General features: G+C 39.5%; 1 protein-coding gene across 8 annotated transcripts in view; it reads left to right on the top strand.

The window, feature by feature from the left end:
* Nucleotides 1–15,138, top strand: part of GPR19 (G protein-coupled receptor 19) — a 67,395-nt gene continuing 52,257 nt past the window's right edge. For 5 of the 8 annotated variants that reach the window (XM_069101510.1, XM_069101509.1, XM_069101514.1 and 2 more), the window contains exon 1: nucleotides 1–469. The gene's annotated coding sequence lies outside the window, so the exon portion shown is untranslated. The remainder of the gene's footprint in view (nucleotides 470–15,138) is intronic. The other 3 variants (XM_069101513.1, XM_069101506.1, XM_069101512.1) reach the window with 1 other exon arrangement.

Genomic DNA, 15,138 nt, shown 5'->3' with positions numbered 1-15,138 from the left:
GAAGGAGAGAAGGGGAGGGGAGGGGAGGGGGGAATTGGAAAAAGCTAGTCCAAGACCAAGCCGGTACGAGCCTGTGGGTTCCCCAAACCGAGCCGCGGAGGAAACAGAACGGAACAAAATAAAACAAAAACACCTGGCTGATCTCAAAAGTCGTGGTGTAGGAAGACACTGGGAAAGGGAAGGAATATAAAAAGACACTCCGAAAAGCCGAGCACTTTTTTTTAGTGGCCCAATATGGCGGTGGAAGGGAAGCTGAAGAAGAAGAAAATGATTGACATTGCAAATCTATTTAAACAGAGAAGGGGAACCATTGGCTGTGGCGTCGGGAGCCACCCCGCGGAGGCTGGCTCGCTGGGTTCAGGCGCTTCGCCTTAAGGTAGTCCAGGCGCATTTCTGCCGAACCCGTCTCGGCGCTGCCGAAATCGTGGGGATTTACAAAGCAGAAGAATGGGACCTGTGCGATTGCGAGGTATCGGGGGTGGGGAGTTGGCGGCGGGGGAGCTCTGGAGTAATCGACAATCTCAGGCCAGTGTTTGGGAAATGAAAAGTCAAAAATAAATAACATAAATGAAGAGTTAATGGAGTTAGGCGGACGCAGCTCTTTTCTTGGTTCGGTCTTGTTCTTCCTAGTTTCACCACCGGGGGGAGGTAGCGGAGACCTCGGGAAGGAGGCTGGTTCCATAGTTTACATGGTACCTAAAAGATCTGCTCATCCTGCTTGGTGGTACCCCGCCAGGTTGGGCTGCGAAGGTCCGAAAACTATGGCTATGAAAGTCGCCTGCCAGAATTGGAGAGAGAGGAGGCTCGGTGGAGCTCGGAACTCGGGGTGGTGAGCCAGCTTAGCACTCGGGCTCAACTGGAAAGCTGCGGAGCTTGCACCGACGTCTCCCTTCCAGGGCAGCCTGATAAGGGGCGGAGGGGACCAGAAGATTAGGGAAGTAAACAAGAGTTAAATTTCCCAGAAAAGTCAGGGCTAGTGAGCAGAGCTCCGGTGACTAGAGTATTTAGAAGTTCATGCATAGGAAAGACGAACAAAGCTAGCAAACGACCTTAGATAAAAAGGGTAGAGTAAGAATCATGCGGAGCTAATCCCCAAATCAAAGGCTTTGCTGCTCTGCCTACTAGAATCCAGGAAAAACGATATTCCTATAAATGTAGAAACCTGTTTCTGTCTCTTTAAATTCTTCAACCGTTTCCCAGTCTGTAGCAATTTCTTCCACCTGAGACCAGCCACTAGCCAACAATATCCTCTCCATCAACTGCTCCCTTATCTCTTCTTTTTTCCCTATTCTCACTATCACCTCCACCCCCCCCCAAAAAAAAAACCCTCACTATCTGCAGCAGCTCATTTCAGATGCAAAGTGATACCTGCAAATTACCGTAAGGTGTATATTATTCTCATTGGACGTGTCTATTGGGATAATTATAAAACTACTACTGCCATGTCAGTTCATCTAAACTAGTGATTATTTGGATACTTTCCCAGTCTGTTACCCTCTTCAACACTGGCGCTAAGAAACAGCATTTTTTCCCCAACAGTTCTCAGGAAGTTACAACAGAAAAATGGAGGGGGGTTCGGGGAAGGTGGGACAGAGGCCAGATTTGATCACAAAGCAAAAGGTTTTGTATAAGCACCTCCACTCCATCTACAGATTCCTTCATATAGGCCTTCCTTCAACTATAAGGTAGCGTCAGGTTTTAAGTATGCTTTGGAAGAGTTAGATGTGAAACTTGTGTCCAGTCATAGGTCTGTCTGATTCTTGAATTTTTCAGATGATCTGACCCCTTTTCTTTCTTGAGGACATCATTTGGTCTTTAAGTACTTTTCCCAGGGGAGGGAGGTGGGAGGGAGGATGTGGGGAAGCATTTGCTCCCTCCAGCAGAGAAAAGATTGACTTATTTTTGCATGGAGCATTGATTATTTCTTCGGTGTACTGAGAGGTGGTTCTGTGGACAGCCTCCAAGATATCATGAGATATCTTATGATTCTGTGGGTTATAGTCCAGCAGTTCAAGTAGAGAGAAAATGCCAGAGAAACAGCAGAACACCCGGAGAACAGGTGTAGGAGGCAGTGACAGAGGACAGGACAAATTCTTTCCAATTTCTGAACATGTTTGATGTTTCTTTTGTTGTTGTTATTCTAAACTTGATGTACACCAAAAAACCTGAACATTTCCTTATACAAAGAAAAACAGAAAAAGAGCATTGCTTATAAACCGTGAGTCAAATATACATGGGTGGTGGTGGTTGTTTTTTAACATAGATTCAATTTATCACCTTACTTCCAAAAGCTGTTCTGATTGTGGGTCCTTCCATACTTTCTGTTCTCTTCTATCCATTTAAAATTATTGATTAACAATCTTCTCTCTTTTTTTCTCCTCTTTTAGAAGGCATTATTAATAGTAGTCACTAGTCACTCCACTCTACAACTCCCCTAAAAAAAGAAAACAAAACCTTCTCATGTAATCAATTAGCATAGTCAAACAAAACAGATTCATCCAAAACAGATATTGACCATGTTTGCAAATGTTATGTCCCATTGTGTACCTCTGATCCATTCACCTCTGTCAAAAGGTAGAAGGCACTTTTCATCCTGTCTTATGGAGTCATAGTTGGTCAAGTCCTCCAAAATTGTTTTTCTTTACAATTTTGTAGTTACTGTCCTAGGGCTAGTTACTTTACTCTGCATCAGTTCATATCTCTTGATAAATTTCTCTGATTCCTTCCAGATCATCATTTTCTATGACCTGATAACATTCCATTATACTGAGAAGGGATTTTTGTTCAACCATTCCCTCAACTGATGGGCTTCTAGTTCATTGCTACAAAAACAAATACTATTCTGAATATGTACAATGAATTCTTTCCATCTTTCTTTTATCTCTTCAGGATATATGCCTATTTGAGGTATTTCTGAGTCAAAGGGTATGCAGAGTTTAGTGATAGATGTGGTTTTTAAAGAGAGTTTTCTACCTGTTTATTGTCAGAGAGTTCATATTTTGTTAAGTGTATACCTCAAGGCCCACCTCTTCCTCTCACATTGCCTATGTCTAGAGACTGGAAAGGTCAGGAGGAAGGAGCTTGATAGTCTGCGCCAACCATGTCATCTACTACAGCATGCAAATTAAAAAAAAAAAACCTGAAGAAATCATCCAAGAAAGCAAAGTAGTTCTGATCTTTTGTGCTTGCTCCTTTTCTAAAGGTGGTCAATATATTTTTAACTTTTACAATTTCTGTGATTGTTCCTTTGGGAGATATTTTTAATAACAGTTATATTAATAATATTTCTGTCCCTTCCTTTCTAAAATGAGCATGTCTATTGTAGTTAGTTTCTAAAAGTTCAAACTAAGATCATTCCACCTTAAGAATTTCAAATGGCCTACAGAAAGGTTGTATCTTTGGGAGAACTCTATAAAATAGTGTTTTTTAAAGTCAAGGCACACACATCTGTGTGGCCAATAATGGGGAGCCAAGGCCTCTGTTTTAGTGACATAGAAGCATTTAAAAAATACTATGGAACTCCCAAGCAAAGGGAATCTGAAATGATTAGGGTACCATTCTTCTTCCTAAAGAAGAGAAAGAAAGAAAGGAGCATGCTTTAGGAAAATAGTCCAGAGTGACTTTCATGTTCCCCAGGGGCCCTCAAAGACTCTAGGTCACATTGATCCAGGTCAGATCTAGGAGGCTGAGTCCAAAGGAGGCATTCATGCTCTTCGCTCCCACTCTGGAGTTTTTACTATGGGAAAAATCTGAAGAAAGCTTAAGTGTAGCTCACTCAATGTCTCCTCAAATGTACGCAAATGTGCCCTAGTCCTATATAGCATTTAATATAAAATATAGAACATAAAAACGTTAAGAAGACCATAGGTATTGAATATGGGGCAGCCTTTATTTCTCTACATAAAATTCTTAAAATGCAAAAGATTCACAGGAACCCAGGTACAGTAACATAAAGCACTCAAAACACCCATTAGATTGTCCCACCCTGCAGAAGGTAAAGACACTTATGGGGAATCCTGAACAAAAGTACCCCCATTGGCATTCTTAGTGGCAGACAGATGCCTGGAGTCCCTTCTGCTGGAGAGCCTGAGATTACTGGATCCCTTGAGTTCAAGAGTACAAACTGCAGTATGGCTAAGGCCAAATGAGTCTGACACCAATATGGAGCCCCTAGGAACAAGGGACCAAAAGGCTGCCTGGGAAGGAGCAAACTGGCCCAGGTTGGAAAATGGAGTAGGTCAAACCTTCTCTGCTGATCAGCAGTGGGATTGGCCTTTGTATGGCTGCTACTCTTTAGTTAGGAAGATTGAGATACATATACATATGTGTATATGTATGTATATGTGCGTGTCTATATATAAAATGTGTATGTCTATATATGCTCCCATCCACCCCTTCTTTGCCTTGCTTTCATCCTCCTGCTAAGTTACTGAGTGATCCTCTATCTCTTCTATCTTCTCCAGTGGGCACTGTTCGGAAAATCATCTCCCTCCAGGACAGCGGTCTCTAAACTTTTTATCTTCTGTATATATGCAAAGAACCAGCAACACAAAACCAGTAAATGGATCTCTTATACTTGTACAGCACTGGTTATAAGATAAATAGGAAAACAATAAAACAATAGCATGTCAGTGCCGTACAATAATTAACAGATGCATCACTAAACATATGCAATTACATACAAAACACACACCACAAGAGTAAACATTAGTGTTACCATATGGTTACTTGTGTGACCACTTCCCCAGTTTCACCTGTAGCATCACAGGTTAATCTGCACACAGGTCAGAAATATCTATAGTACTTTCTTGTAACTTGCTGATCTATCTACCCCTATTCCTGAACTGATAGATGCCATGGGCTGATCATAACTAACTATAGTCTTGCACTCATAAATATGAATTTGTGGAGGGTCTGGGTTGGTTATCATTGCTACTAAGCTTTGTGGGGTGTCTTCACTCTATGAGTCTGAATGTTTGAAATTCTAGGCAAGAAATGTGGTATATCTGTGTTCAGTCTACTTCAGTTGTCAAAACTGGGTCCAAGTAAGGCTGTTAGGTTCAGTAAACACTGTCTTCATCACTGGAAATGTAGTTTTCAAAGCCAGTACCTACTTTAGACAGTCTTTACAGCTGGAGGACAGGTTTTTATTTAGAATTCAATGAGATAAATGTACATAACATGTTTCCACTTGATCCTCAGAGTCTGACTCTTCTATGGGCAATAACTAGTTGTGATGAATTGTCTTTATAGGAGCCCCACCAGTCTCTGAGGCTATTTTGTAAACAAACAAGTTGCCCAATGTATGGAGAACCTTCCATTGACCTGCTAACATGTGTGTTTCTTGAACGTCTTCATAATGAACTTGGGCATCATACCATCTTTTCATTTCTTGGAGTTCTTCTACCTGAAGACACGATTAATTAATAGGCATCTCTCAGTCAAGAAATTTATTGGTTGTGAGTGTTTGCATCCTCTTAACATGTCAAAGCACAAGTCAGTACATAGGCAGGGCTTTCACCCAAACATCAGCAAGTACAGCCTGTGGCATAATTCCTAGAAGAGTCCTATACATGTACTAGAAATGCTACCTATTTACTTTGAGATGATTGTTCTGGTCTCCGAGTTCTCCTATGTTTAATAGTGTGCAGTGTTCAGGTTAAGGGCTTCCTTGAGGATGGTAAAGTATAATTCTAGATTTCTTTATACCAGTCAAAGTTAGTATTTCCTTGAATAACTTGCTTCCTGAATATGGAAAATGGATCTTGGCATGAAATCCATACTCAAAGAAATACTTCTTCCACCATAGCTTAGAAAATAGGGAATGTTTTCTGGGTCCTGGGAGAGTTTGCTTATGCATATCTGGTGAAATGGTCATTCATTAACAACATATGACATATTTTTTCTATCTCCTTCCAAAGATTAAGAAGCCAATGTGGACAGGTTCCAAAGGTTTGCTACTGCTATTCTCCAAATAGGAGGCACATGTTGGTAGTACCCTTCTTTGAAAACCTCAAGTGCAAAGCCCACACTTCTTACTGGCATGTGCTGCCATTTTAGGCTGATAGAATCTCTCTAATTAGTTCCAGGATCCTCTTCTAATTCATATGGCCAAAGTCAAAGTTCTTTCCAGGCATCCTTTGGGCAATGCTAACCACATTCTACAACCATCTTGTGGAAAAAATAAGAGAACTTGCACGATACAGCACTGAATTTAATTTTTTTTTGAGGGGGGAAGATAAGGCATTGGGGTTAAGTGACTTGCCTAAGGTCCACAGCTAGTAAGTGTGTCAAGTGTCTGAAGCCGGATTTGAACTCAGGTCTTCTTGACTCCAGGGCTGGTGCTCTATTCACTGTGCCACCCACCTGCCCCCATAAAGCACTAAATTACACATCTCCAACTTCTGCCCTCATTTCAACAATAAGGTGCCTTTTTGTGGGGAGAGCCCCTTATCATCACTGTCCTATTTCTTAGCTTGCATTCCATTCCATTATCAGCTTTTATTGCCAGACATCCACTGACAACTGAGGTTCATTGAAATAATGTCTACAGATGCTAGGTGGGCACCTAGGTGGCACAGTGGATAGAGCCTGGAGTTAGACCTGCTATCAAATCTGACTTCCAACATTTACTAGCCATTTATCCCTGGGCAAGTCATTTAACCTTGTTTACCTCAGTTTCCTCAACTGTAAAATTAGTGTAATAAAAGCACCTACTTTCCCAGGGTTATTGTGAGTATTAAATGAAATAATATTTGTAAATATTTGTCTTACTATGGTATCTGGGACATAGTAGGTGCTCTATAAATGTTATTGTTATTATTATTATCTGCTGACATGTCTAGTGAAGCTATGTAGCCAAGCTTCTTGGGTGTCATATATCAGCTTTCATTACAGGTGATACCTATAGCTTCAGGGATCACATGGCCTTTGAGACAAAGGATCCTTGTCTTCCCTGATGGGTAGTAAATGCTGAATTAGCAGATGGCCAGTCTTCCTACCCATATGTAGCAAGGAGAATAAAACTAGGCACTGGTCAGAGTATGTCAGTGAATCATTATCAGTTTGTACTTACAGTCTTGCTGCACTTGTATATTCTTTGATCTTTTCAGTAACAACCAAGAAGTCCAGTTTGTTGATAGAAGGGTGAGTCTTGCTGTCTGTCAGTAAGTCCTCTACTGGCAAATGCAATTGGTTTCTAGTGACCACCACTCTCTTGATATATATATATATATATATATATATAATTACTCTCAAACCCTCCAGGTTGGCATAGAAGACAAGACTACTTTGGATCTATAGAACCATACATTGGTACTTACAGGGGGGTAGTTAACTAAGTTGATAGCTTGGTCAGATTTATCCATCTATCAATCACCAAATGGCTTAAAGTATTTTAGAAAAATTTGTTCTTATCCTACTACATAAATATATTTTAGACAATATGAAATGTGCACAAAAATAGACATTTTAAAAGAAGATAAAGATGAAATAAGTGTGATGTTTAAATAATTTTACTTTATTAATGATGTAAAATCTTTTTTCTAAAAATAATATGACAGAAATATTTTCTTGAGAGCAGTGGAGTGGGATTGAATAGACTTTATTACTTTTGAAAATCTTGTCTCTACACTTCATGATAATGATTTAAAGCATTGGTTTTAAGTTATGTTTACTTCAGTATTTTATTTTAATAGCTACCACAACTGAAAAAGATACCTCACAAAAGTATGTACATCCAAATGGAAGAAATCTGTCATTGGCTATATTTACATAATAGTTATTTTTCAAATCTGTCTACCAGTTATGCAAGGTTTTTGGTAAAAATAGAAGCAGTAAATTTCTATCTTGACATATTCTGTCTTGCTTTATCCTAATATACAACTGATTGCAGTTGTTTTTAATTTGAAAATTCACCTGAAGGTGTTGCATTTTTACACTTTTAATTAGCAAATGGGGTCAAAATTTACTGAAACTCTTTATTTGGAATATCCTTAAATAAGTTAGAAAACTCAGTTTCCAAGTTTTTTAGCTGTAAAGATGAGTTTTCATAGGTGACATAATTATTGTTTTTGGCAACAGTTACATAATAATAGAAACATTTTCAAACAGAGTATTTTCAAAATGTCCTATTTATAGCATGAGTTTCTTTGGAAAAGTAGCGACTTTCTCAATCGTTCTTAAAATGTCACTTTTACCATGAAGTAATGAATTGATTTCTATAATTTATTCATCTGTATCTGTTTAAATAAATATTGTTTTTTTTAATCTGTTAAGTAGCATATTAGTCAATAAACATTTATTAAGTGATTTGTCATCACAGAAAAGGTCATCAAATTTGGAACATTTGTCATTTTGTTAAAAAAAAATGTATATAACATCTTTAAAGATGACAGTACTTTAAAGCACTTTTGCAAATGACAACCAGTAAAATGTATGCTACTATGTACATCTGTGTGTATGTATGTGTGTGTTTGTATACATACACATATAGTATATGCAGATGTGTGCGTCTATACACACATACATATTGTATGTATGTATGTATGTATGTATATTTTTCCTGGCTACTGCCTATCTCATTAGGAAATATTGTAAATATTTCATTATTTAAAGGGGCTACTTTAATACAAATTAACCATATTGAGAACATCCTAAGTATCTTATAGTATAATAAGTATACTTCTGTAATGGCTTGCTTATAAATGATGCTGTGAATGAATTTCATATGTGATGCTCTCTCTGCTAGAAACCTTTTATTTATTCCATTCAAATCAACCACTCCATCAGTGACTGTGGTTATATAGTTTTCTTGTAAAACATCGTTTATATTAGAGAAGTAACGTACTCTTAAGAATGTATCTTTTCTATTATATCTCTCTTTTAGTGGCTTCTCCCCAAAAGTTCTTCATGTATTTTATAGTTGAAACAATATAGCAAATGACAAAACCCTCAGACATGCTAGAAACATTTGTACTTTATCCAACTTTATAGCAAACTTCACACACTGTAATTTGAATACTTGCTTCTTCAAATCTTTGACATTGTTTTCTGTGTTTGCCAACAGTATCGGCTGACAAAGGAATACGTTTTAATTTCTCACCTTATTGTTTTCCTTACATTATTTCAGCCATTTTTACCATAGCATTGAAGAACAAGTGTTTCTCCAAAGGTGTGACTTTTTGTCTTTAGTTGTTGTTTAAGGAACTTCCAAAGAGGCTTCTAAATATTTATTGTAAATATTCTACACATTTAGAAAAAATTTGTAGAGTACTAGATTATTATATGGTTTTAAATATTGCTTGAAAACTTGTAGATGTTTGTCTTTGTGCTCTGAATGCTTGGTTTTCAAAATGTTTTGCTAATTATTATGGCTTCCTGCTATGATTAGCTAATATGTCAAGGCTTACTATACACTTAGGATGAAGTTCATCATTAATGATAGTGGATGTAAATCCATACTTCAAATAATCTTGATAATTTTTTACTTACCAGGCCCAATTCAATCAACATTATTTTTTCTTTATAATATGTCTTAGAAGGAGCTGCTACTTAGAGTAGAAATGTCAGCCATGCTGTTATTTGATCATGCTTATGTTATTAGTATTATGTTCAATTTGTGGTTTCTTTTCAGAAGTATTCAGAAACTTATCCACTAGTTTAGTCCAAATGATATAATCTGTAAATCCACTTAATCTGACAAATGTAAATTGAAATAATTCACAATACACTAAAATAAAGTTGAGTGAAGGGACCATTGTCTACCCCTCAGCTTTGTGGGACTCTTAATTCTTCCCATCAGGCTACCTTTCTAACTACATGTGACATGTGATCATCAGAAAACAATCAGTTTCTGAGGACATAGAAACTGACCCATGGTACCAGTGTCAATCTATATATTTCTTTCTTATTTTTAGAAGGAAAAAAAGCAAACTTTTAAAATGAAACTTTGCAATTTGAGAAATTGCTGCTTGTACAGTATCTATAAGCTAGAATGACTTTATAGACATGATGATTTCACTTTTAAAATATTCCCTGGGGGTTAAAGTAATCATTGGTAGGAAGTAATTCATTATCCTATTAATTTGATCTATGTAGCTAGCCAACTAGATGAATTTTAGTAATGAAAAATGACTCTCACAAAAAAGGGAACTCAAACACACCAGGGTCTTAATCAGGGGCTGCTTCCATAGAGTGTAGAACCAGTGAAGAGGAATTCATTCCCACGATGATGCCACATAGGACACCACAAGTATGTACATTGTGGATGGGAAGGGGAATTTTCCCAATGGTGCCTGTGCAATTGTGTATCTGGAATGCAGATATAACCACCTGGCGCATCTGAAACCCAGTGTGAAAGGGATTAGGTATGGCACTTACGCAGACAGTAGGACACCACAGGAAGAGGAAGTATTGGGGAGTGTTGAGCAACAGGTGTGATTCAGTAGTTTTTGAGACGTGAGTATCAGTTGGTTACCAAGTTGAGGGTAGGATGTGACCCATCTTCTTTTTGGTTGGTACCATATCCCTGTGGATCATCTCATGCACTTCCTTGCATACACACACAACCCACTGGAGACAACAAATCCTCTCAGGAGGCTGGTGCTTAAATAATCAAACTTGGGAATTCTTGATCTCTTGGGAACTTTTAAACATGCGTGGGAAGATAGTTCCCATAGTTTCTGACCCCTATTAAGAAAGAACAAGAGAAAGAAAGAAGATATTCAGGAAAGGTAAACCCCAAAACTATTCTCAGATTACCTGGGCAAAGAAGAAGCCACTTGCTATCTGTTTCTGCAAGTATTTTCTGCTGGGGTGGGTTGCAAAGAAATAAAATTTCTCTCCTTTCCCCCTTTTACTCATGGCATTGAAAAGAAATGAGACATTTCACACCTCAGCCTAGATTTTAGAGCAGGGGAAAGTATGACATCTGTGACAAGTATCCATCCTCTCTGATTCTACAGCCAGTGATTTTGGAAGCAGCTCAAGTCACTGAGACCAATCAGAGCATTTCCCTGCCTTCCCTCACAGAGAGAAGCTGGGTATCTATCTGTATCCATGGGAGGTGCCCTTCCAACATAGGAGGTATCCTTCCAAATCTCATCAGGTAGATTGGTGTAGAACTCAGCAAATAGATTGATGATTCCCCTGATCACTTACCTTAGAGAAGTGAATTCACAGAGAAGTCCTGCCTGAGGTCCTGGTTGGAGATAGCTCTCTGAACTAGAAAAAGTCCATTTCCCTACTCCCCTGGACACTGAAATTATAAACTAGCTCATCCTCCCAGTCACAGATCTGCCATTATCTTAGGAATTGAACTAGAACACGTCACTCACTGAAGCCTCAAGAAAAACATGAAAGGAATATAGGTATTGCTCTCCCTAAGCCTCACTTGAGTCCATTTCCTGGTAATTTAGATTTGGTGTTGGAACAAAATGAGAAACTCGTAGGTCATTCTACAGTTAACAAAAAGAGATTTAGATTAGATTTGTTATTAGACTGTAAGCTCCTTGAGGTCAGGGACAGTCTTTTGCCTCTTTTTTTTATCTCTAGTGCTTAGCATGGTACCTGGCACATAATAAGCACATAATGTTTATTGATTAAGATCTACTTAGCCTTGGAAGGAGAAAGATATTCAATAAGAATAGGCATTGAGGTCATCTGTAATTTATTCTGTTGAATAAAGCTCCCTTGCTTGAGATGCCCATTGCTTTCCACCAGCCAATCATCAGAGAGCATGCCTGAAAGTTCTTTGTGGCTGCTATGTACTCAGATGACCAGAAAAGGATGTCAGCAGTCTGAGCCAACCAGATATCCAGGGTGGACTCAAAAACTTTTAAGGAAAAACCAGGCTAACTTGCATGGGGATAGGATGGGGCTACTACACTCCACCCATTTTGGGTAAGGTACTTAAAGTCGTCTAAAGGATTTTTCACGAATTAAATGACTTCAAGGCTGCTACTGGCAAGCTCTGACTTTTCATGTTTAAGAAGCCTGATATAGATAGTAATAAAGGAAGAAGAAAAGAACTGAAACAAAGAGCAAAAATCAACACTACAGAACAGGAGTGACAATGTGGGAGAGTGCTAGGAAGGTCTGAGTCTCGGGTCTATACAAGCTAGTTCATGCGGTGGACGTAAAATCTGTAGTTCCTAGTGGATCTCACAGTGTAAAAATGTGGCTGACCTTAAACAGGAGGAGGACTTGAATGATCAGAGCTACAGGAAAGATGATACTTTTCTGGATAGTGGCTCATCCTCATCAGAGGTTAAGAAGAATTGCTCAGTATGGTCACTAACTTAGTGTTTCCTAGACCACCAGCCAGAGTCTTTCCCTTCCTGGGAGTCCCATGGTGAAGGAGGGAAGGGGAATCACAACAATCTTTGCCCAGTGAGAGGCCTCTAAGGAATTGCCCACCTTCTTTTGTGGGGGTTAGTTAGACACTTTCAACTCTTTTCTTGCCAAAAAAGCAAACCCCCTCCCAATAATGCCACCCCTTGGCCCTCCAAGCTCTCCCTGGGGAGTTGTACAATGATTAACTGGGTATAATTAAGAGTCAATCATTTCCAGATTTCAGTAAGTGAAAGGCTAAACGAATCTGCTTTTTGCTGTTCATGCCAGTGTTCACTCTTGATCCTGGAGCTCTCCACTCCCACCGCTGCTGACACCCTTGTCACTGCCTGCTCTTCCAGAGTTGATAGCTACTGTCCTGTGCCGTGTAGCCTGAATGGTGCCTGAGGTTCTTCCACTGCTCCCCTGACCAGGGGGCAGGAAAAATGCCACTGCTGGGACCAGAATTCTGTTGCCTTGTGCTGATCCTTGCAAGCATTGCTCCCCCTGTGCTTAGCCAGAGCACTTTAGGTGCTGTGACTGCTGGAACCTGACTCTGTCCTCCTGTGCCCCATGGGGGAAGGCCAAGAAGCCACACACACACAAAAAGGCTAGAAACACTTCTAGAACAGTATTTGCCATGTGCAAACAATATCCATTTCTATTAGGATTGAGAAAATGCACCTGAGACCTGAGCTGTGCATTCTGCAGGAGCCCCTTACTGAAAGTTACCACTGGGGCAGCTAGGTGTCAGAGTGAATAGAGCACCGGTCTTGGAGTCAGGAGGACCTGAGTTCACATCTGGCCTCAGACATTTGATACACTTGCTAGCTGTGTGACCTTGGGCAAGTCACTTAACCCTAATTGCCCTGCCTTCCCCCCTGCAAAAAAAAAGTTACAACTTACAGTTCATAGTTCAAGGGCAAGAGTGGGAACTTTTTGAACTGATGAAACACCTCTGCCTGTCCTCAGCTAATTAAATTGGGGTGCAATTGGCATAACTGTCTAGATCCTCAATTCCAAAAATAGCGGGGTCCCTCGAGAGAGTTAAGTATGGTGCTTTCAAGTGCCTTCCCCAATGGCTTGCAACAAAGAATCACCACAAAATGTACCTAATAAAATTTGGGTTGGTCTCTCAAATTATAAATTAAAAAGACAAAAGTCAAAACAATTTCTTCAGTGTAGTTATTAAGCAATTCTAAAATTTCAGGGATCTGCCTTAGTTTGCATTCTTTCACTGCTAATGAGAGGCCATCCCTCAATATCTGGTTATACTCCTATCCAGTTAAAGGATCGAGGACATCAGCTTCGTTGTAACTTCCAAAAAGTCATCCAAAACCAAACAGTTTTTCCACTGTCCACATTATAATTCTTTTAAAAACTAGGAGGGCCCTTCTTTCAGTAGGACTTCCCTAAGGAATTGGGAGAGGATGACCATTCACAGTACAAAAGCATCCATTCCCAGCAAAACCAAAACACAACTCATTCTTCTGAAATTGTCCTTTTCTAATGGAAAAGAAATCTCAGTCCCCCAGAATACAGTTCTCTTAGGTTTCTCTGAAGATTAACTGAGTTCTGAAGAGCAATCCTTAGTAAAACCTGGAGGAGTCTTAAATTACCAGACTGGAAGATTCAGCCCAGCCACAGGGCCTAAAGCCAGCTTACTAATTATTTTCAAGGTACAGTTCTTAAGAACACAGCACACAGTCTCTCTTCTTGCAGAAAAATCACAGGCAGTTAACTCTCAGATAGCCCAGGTGGGGATAAGCGACCATTTCTAGAGGTATCACCAGAAGTATGAAAACAAATCCTGACTCACTTTTTCTTCTTCACTGATGATTCTCCATTTCAAGGAGCTCATTACATTCCAAGCCCACATGACTACACCAGTCATTCTAGATTGGACCTGACTCAGGCCAGTTCTCTGGGAGTTTAGTTTCCATATTGGAACAAAGGGAGGCAGTCATAAGTTATTCAATAATTAACAAAAAGATTGACTTAACCATAGTCGGAGAAGGATATTGAACAAGAATGGGCTTTGAGGAAACCTCAGTTTGATTCAGCTAATCAGAGTACCCTTGCCCATTGTTGCCCATTGTTTTCCATCAGTCAGGCATCAGAGGGTGAGCCAGGAGTTCCAACGTGACTGTTTTGTACTCAGGTGTCCAGGAAGTGATGTCAGTGGTGTGAGCCTTTACTCCCCTGAGTCAACCAAATTTCCAGGACAGTCTCAATACCTTTTAAGGAAAATTAGCCTAACTTGTATAGAGGAGGAGGAGTTAGGATTTTGCTATTTCCACATTTCCTTTTAAGAACAACGCTGCTAATTCAGCAGGCTTCATTGAGGCAATGGGGAATTTGCCAAGTGTAATAGGCACACTGACCTAGTACCTATTTATGTGACTATGCATGACAATCCTAGTTCATATACTAATCACAGAAGCTGAGAGTTGCAAGAGACTTCAGTGGCCATCTAGTTTATCCAGCTCCTGAAATAGAATTCCTACTACCATATACTTGACAAGAGGCTATCCAGCATTCCCTGAGAACCTTTCACTACCTCCTGAAGCAGGGTATTCCATTTTTAGATGGTTAGGAAGTTTTGCTTTAGAGCTAGCCTAAAATCTTGTGTCCTCTGGTCTAATTAGAGTCAGTCAAATCATTCTTCTACAAGATTGCCTTTCACATCATTGAAAACAGCTATCATGTGTCCATCCCACGCTAGCTCTAAAGCAAAACTTACTATCCATCTAAAAATGGACTACCCTGTTACAGGTGGTAGTGAAAGGTTCTCAGGGAATGCTGGAT

The sequence above is a fragment of the Petaurus breviceps genome, unplaced genomic scaffold (genome assembly GCF_028583685.1).
Source record: "Petaurus breviceps papuanus isolate PSGF00001 unplaced genomic scaffold, PetGlider_PUasm1.0 470, whole genome shotgun sequence".
Classification (NCBI taxonomy): domain Eukaryota; kingdom Metazoa; phylum Chordata; class Mammalia; order Diprotodontia; family Petauridae; genus Petaurus; species Petaurus breviceps.
The sequence above is the reverse complement of the archived record's forward strand: the minus strand, read 5'-3'. Positions and strand labels throughout refer to the sequence as shown.